Below are 6,733 nucleotides of genomic sequence, written 5' to 3'. Positions count from 1 at the left end.
TGAATTGCCTCGCTCTCGCAAAACAAAATGCTTCGGTCTTTCTTTCTCCCTCCACCGCGAGACAAAAGGGTTCGAGAGAGCAGAGCGGCGCCCTGGCAGATCGACGGTGGCGCCCTGGCAGATCCACCACGACGGCGTAGGTACGGTGCCCGCCTTCCGTTCCCTATTTCCTATGCCGCTGTCCCTTCCCCTCCTCCGGTGCTGACCCTTCCCATTCTCCCCGCCCCTCCTCGTCGTGGCCAGACTGCATCTGATGCGAACGACGGTAGCTGGTAGTCCCCTCCGACGCTGACCCTTCCTTTCCTTCCTAGCCGTGCGGTGGCCCACTGCCAGTGCACATATCCTCTCCCTCAGGCCACCTCCTGACCCGCCCCTTCCTCTCTGGCTCCAGCCAACCCCTTCTTCCTCCACCCTTCTTCCCTAGCTCCAGGCAGCCAATTCTGTTTCTTTTTATTTCCAGTCCTTTTGTCAATGATTTGCTGACCAGGTGTGTTGCACTTTGTTGAGAATTTGAGACACCTATTTGAACTAGATGTGTTGCACTTTGTTGGTGTATTTTTGTTTGTTTTTGTGTCAATATTATATGATGTCATCCTCGATTTCTAGAATATTTGATGATAATTTTTACTATATAATCATCCAATTATAGTCATACAACTACTGTTTACTGTTTTGATGCATATACTAATGTTGCTATGCAATTCCAATCACTACAAAAAAATACACTTCCGTGATGATACGTGTTTGTCACAGTAGGTCGCTTTTTTTGTCATGCATGTACATCCATGACAAATTTATGACAGAATCAAGATAGTCATACTTGTGCTGTCGTAGAAGTGTTCCATGACATTACCAAAATTATCATCACGGAAGTGTCCACTTCCATGACAATAAATCACGTGTCACAGAAGTGCTTTCGTCAAGGGTGACCGACACGTGGCATCCACCATAACGGAATGCCGTTAAGCTATCGGGTCAGGTTTTGGATCCGATAACCTGTTAACAGCCCCGACCAATGGGGATTTTCCACGTGTAAAATCATCATTGGCTAGAGGAAACACGTGTTGGCTCATCGTTGGGACAGATGTCATCCACTGACTGGACAGAAGGCGCCTATGATACGTCGACACGTGGCACGGCCCAATAGTGACCCATTCCTGTGAAAAGGCCGGCCCATTTGACTTGGTCAAAAGCTGGCGGGCCGGCCCATGGAAAGATTATTAACGGCCTGTTCGCATATAGCCCATTTACAGCCCGCTAACCCAAGGCCCGTTACGCCCTATCTGAATTAGGCCCAGTAGCGTCATCTGGGCCGTCCAATAGATTCCAGCCCGTTTTCACTTCTGGCCCATGTATAGCCCATGACGTCTTTCGGCCCATATGAGGCCCTTTGTAACTCTTGGCTCATTAGCAGCCCGTGCTGAAACTGGCCCGTAATGAACAGTGTATCACTTTACATCCATTAACGGCCCATGGTGAAATTGGCCCGTAATGAATAGTGTATCACTTTATACCCATTAACGGCCCCTTATTCCGTTGGGCCGTCTCCAACCCATGTTATCTTTCGGCCTTCTCAGAGCCCATTTATTCTTGGGCCCATTTCCAGCATTCGTTTACTTACGGCCCGTTACTGTCATTTTCTGCTTGTGGGCCAAATTCAGCCCGTGGTTACAGTCGGCCCGTTTGTGGTCCGTTAATACGTTGGGCCGTTTTCATAGCGTCATCAAATACGAACTATTAACGATGGCCCGTTATGGTCGGCCCATGAACGGACGATTCCAACTCTAGCCCGTTTATGGCCAGAATGCGGTCTGTTTGGCCCATGTTTGGCCAATCGATCATACGGCCCGTATAAGGCCCATTGATGATACGGCCCGTAGAAGGCCCATTGATGATACGGCCCATAGAAGGCCCATTGTTTCTACGGCCCGTAGAAGGCCCACTATTTCTACGACCCGTAGAAGGCCCACTGTTTCTACGATCCGTAGGAGGCCCTGTGTCACTACAGTAAATATTAGCCCATGGTTATTGTGGCCTAGTTTAAAAAAATAGGTTATTGCAGCCACTAGCAAACCGTGGAAAAAGAACTACACTGACTACAAGCAAACAAATAAACAAGACAACAAGGAAATAAATAAGCAAGCAACTTACACTAGGCTATCATGGCTATTACACATATTACATCCACTGGGCATCAAAGTTCGCCACTAGTGCAAATATAGGGAACACAGCAGCATATAAACGCCGCAGCAAAACAAGTCCAAAACTGAAACCACTTCAGAAGAGCTCAAGAAACAATATCCTGGGTACCCATAATGCTGGCAAGATGCTTAGCAAGCTTATTAACTTTCTCTTGTTTGGCGCTTAAGTCCTCCAGCGCTTGCTGTTGCACCAGAAAGTATGCATCTAAATTCTGCAGGGACTTCCTTAGTACTTCGGCTTCCTGTCGCATAACATCTGATCAATGTCTTTCAACTTGAAGTTGAGACTCAAGAAGCCGAACTGATTCAGGCAATGAGTTCGAAGAGCTGGTGCCTGCAGTGGTAGCCAGTAACTCGAACACTACATCAAGACAAGACTTGGGGTTGTCTCAGTGTCTTCAATATAGTTTTTATCAGCTTTCTTGGAGACCAACAGGGATGTCTCACTATCTTGAACCTTATCTGCATTACTTCCTTTACCATTGCATAACAGGGTACTCTTCTCCAATATTTTATCCGCGTTATAAAAGAGAAACAAACAAACACATCTCAGGTTTACAATGTAGTATATGAAACTCATTTTGGTAAACCATTTCAGTAGTAAGGTGGACAGGATAACATCATGAAACAAACATATATCTATGTAGTATGGTCACTGTATGGTCTATATCATTCTAGTTTATGTTGCCAAATCAAGATAGATACAGTTCAAATCATATCTATTTAAGACAAAGCAGCATAGACAGAATATAAGTGTGGGAAACTACATAGCAATAACAACACTTGTACTGTGCATGGCATGAGAACATAACTATTTATTCAATTGAAACAGAAATCAACATAGAGCAAGTTACAACAGCAAACAACCAAACACGTTGAAGAAACAGGTTTAAAACATACCTGTTGCGCCATTGGAGTTTCAATTGCATCCTTCAAATTTGAAATTAGCTGGTATCAGTAAATACAGTGATGCAAGAGCAAAGTAGTATGAACCATAGCTACGGAACCTGACCTGAGAACATTTCTTCTTCTGCTTTAAGCGTTGACTTTGGGTTCGGAGTGGTGGTCCTCGTGATTTGGGCACTGCAGTTGCCTTACTACCTGCTCATGTTTGGGTGCTCTGTGGTGGAGACGATGCTGTGTCAACGGGAACTGGGTGTCTATCTGCTGGGGTTGGGGTTAGAAGGGGTGTAGCTGGTTCTCTATCCAATTGGGTAGGGGTACAATCTGCATGAGTGTGGGTTATGTGTGGTGGGGCTAGTTCTTGGGCAAGTACAACCGTGGTTCTATCTGCATCAACAGGTAGCACGATCTTTTCTGAAGACCGCGTTTTTACTCCCACAGATACTGCCATCACTCCCTCCAATTGAAATGGTTGATAAACAAGAAAATTAATTGAATGTACAGACATTGTAAGATAGACAGGTGCAATGGATAGTAGGGAAGAAAACAGGGCATGAAATAATTCACATTTATGTTGTCTAAGCAAACAGAATAGCAGGACATAATTTCACATATATGATGGCTAATTAAACAGGATAGCATGACACAATTTCACATGTATGATGGCTAACTAAATAGGATAGAATGACATACTTCAAAATATGATGACTATGTAAACAGAATGACATGATATAACTATACGATGTGTCTATTAAAGTGGTTGGCATGGCATAAATCACAAACATGCCGTCGATGGAAACATGATGGCATGATATAATTCACGGATAGAATGACATAATTTAAATATGATGACTATGTAAACATGATGAGTTGATATAACTATATTATGTCTTTAGAAAATGGGTTGGCATGCCATAATTCAGATACATGCTGTCTATGTAAACATCATGGCATGACATAATTCAAATATATGATTTATATACTAAGGAAGTGAGCAGAGGGCAATCGCATATATGATGTGTCAACTAAGGAGATGGCATTCAATATTGTGTATATGATGTAAAAACTAAGCATTGCAATACAACATATGCATTATATGAGTAATATAACCCTGCCAAGTTTGAGCATACACCTCAGGGGGATAATAGGACTGGTCATCTGCCTCTGAATCCTCCTCTGAAGAGCTATCTGTAACTAGCAAGATATCTGCTTCAGCAGGTAGCATTGTCCGCTCTGAAGACCTTGTTTTCACTCCAGATTTCTCCATCACCAATTCAAATGGCTGGTGCACAGGAAGAGCAGTTGAATATACAAACATTGTCGACAAAAGCAATGAGAAATACAAAAAAAGGACGGCATGATATAATTCACATATATGACGCTTGCCTAAACAGCATGGCATTGCATAATTCACATACATAATGCCTTGCAACAAGATGACATTGCATAATTCACATATATAATGTCTTGCAACAAGATGGCATTGCATAATTCACATATATGGTAATTAGACACTAAACAGGTGGCATTCACACAAAGCATGTCTAAACTAAGCAAATGACATAGCAATGCAAGATACCATACGCACAATATGAGCAACATAACCCTGCCAAGTTAGGACGGGGGGGGGGGGGGGGGAATATGACTGGTCATATGTCTCTGAATCCTCCTCTGAGGAGCTATCGGTAACCAGCAAGACATGCGCTTCGTCAGATAGCATTGTCTGCTCTGAAGACCTTGTTTCCACTCCAGATTTTTCCATGACCGTGTCGAATGGCTGATGCACAGGAAGAGTAATTGAATGTACTAAAATTGTTGAAAAATTTAACACGTAATAAAAAATGATGGCATGATATAATTCACATATAAGATGACTGGCTAACCAGGGTGGCATTGCAAAATTCACATATATGATGCCTGGCTAAACAAGATGGCATTGCATGATTCACATATACGATAAATAAACTAAATAGATGGCATTGACACAAAGCATGTCTAAACTAAGCAGATGACATCTTTAATGTATACAGTAAGCAATGCAAGGCACCATATGCATGATATTACCAACACCAGCATGCCAAGTTAGAGCGAAGACCTCATGGGGTAAATAGGAGTGGTCTTCTCTTTCTGAATCCCCCTCATATCAGTTATGTTCCTCTTGATTACGATCCGAAATGGGTGGAGGGGGGCTGCCTTTGCACCCACCATGAAACGACGTATGCATCTAATTTTTTTGCCACGCAAGGCTCGTCTCTTTTGCTCTAATGATCAGTTCCATTGTGTACAATAACTGGCATGCATAGGAATAAAACATAGTGAGATTATGTAAGGAGTGCATGCACAAATCCAGAGTGATGGTAGCAAACTGTGGATAGACCCAAAACCAATGATAGCATCCAGATAATAGCTTTAGTTAAAAAATACATATAATGGCTCCTTTAATGTTTGTTTGCACCCAACATGAAACTCATAGTAGACACCGGAGATTAACCAAATAGTAGACAGATAGTACTGATTGCTGCCCCAATATGTACCCCACAACCATTTAAAAACTCAAGTTTCAGCATTAGTTTGGACCTGACTCGGAGTCTAATAGGTGAACACGACGATAATGTAGCATGTCATCATATTAAGCGACGCATAACGTAAGCAGATACGGAAGAGTGCGACCTCTCTTGCGGACCCGTGTAGTCCTCAAGGTCATCTGCTCAGCTGATGATGGTAATGCAGTTGCCGTGGCTGCCGGTGGCGGGGAAGAAGATCTGAGGCGGCGAAAGACAGTCTGGAGAGCGGATCCCTGCTTGGTGAACCCTTCCGTCGTTGGAGCAGCTGAGCTGGGGTGGAACACAGCGCCGTAGGAGCAGGACAAACCACACAAGGTTTTCTTTGACACATATCTGTAACAGAAGTAATTGAGTAAGGGCTTGTTTGAATTTGAGGATTCTAACAATGCAGGGATAGGAAATAGATAGGAATAGGATAGGAATGCACGTGCAAAACAGAGAATTTAAAAACACATGATTTCTGCCAATCTGGGTGTTTGATTCACAACAATTGGAGGATCACATGATGCAAAAAAGCATGGTGAGATTAAGTCAAACCACAAGAAAATGTATGGTTATAATGCTATTATGCTACTATCTCTTAGTCTTGTGCTTGATGAATAGGAATATGAAAAGGAGGAGAAGTGGAAATTAGAATTCCTACAGTTTTTCTTTCAAGGAGACACTAAAGGAACAAATCCTACAATTTTCCTTTGCTCCATTCCTTTGCACCAAATTCATGAAAAGTAGTACCATAGGAAACTTTCCAATTCCGATGTTTTTCATTCACTTCTCCTTTCAAGCACTGGCGATTCTAGTAGGCAGGCTTGAGCAAGGAAAATCCTACACTAAAAAAATGTTTTTGTGCTACTTCTATTACTTTGGACCCAGGCCACTGCCATACTAGCTCAACTCCCAGGCCCATCGACAAATGCACAGCTCAAACGCGCAGAGATAAATAATGATGGCGTTCAAGAGAGTCCATCACGGATAGCTAAGTTGCCTGGTACCTCACTGCTTGTCATATAGTAGGATAAAATAATCGTATTTCCCGTTACTACGAGTGCTCAATGGATAATATATATA

This window comes from Triticum urartu, chromosome 2, assembly GCF_003073215.2.
Source record: "Triticum urartu cultivar G1812 chromosome 2, Tu2.1, whole genome shotgun sequence".
In the NCBI taxonomy this organism is placed as follows: Eukaryota; Viridiplantae; Streptophyta; class Magnoliopsida; order Poales; family Poaceae; genus Triticum; species Triticum urartu.
This window is presented reverse-complemented; position numbering follows the sequence as displayed.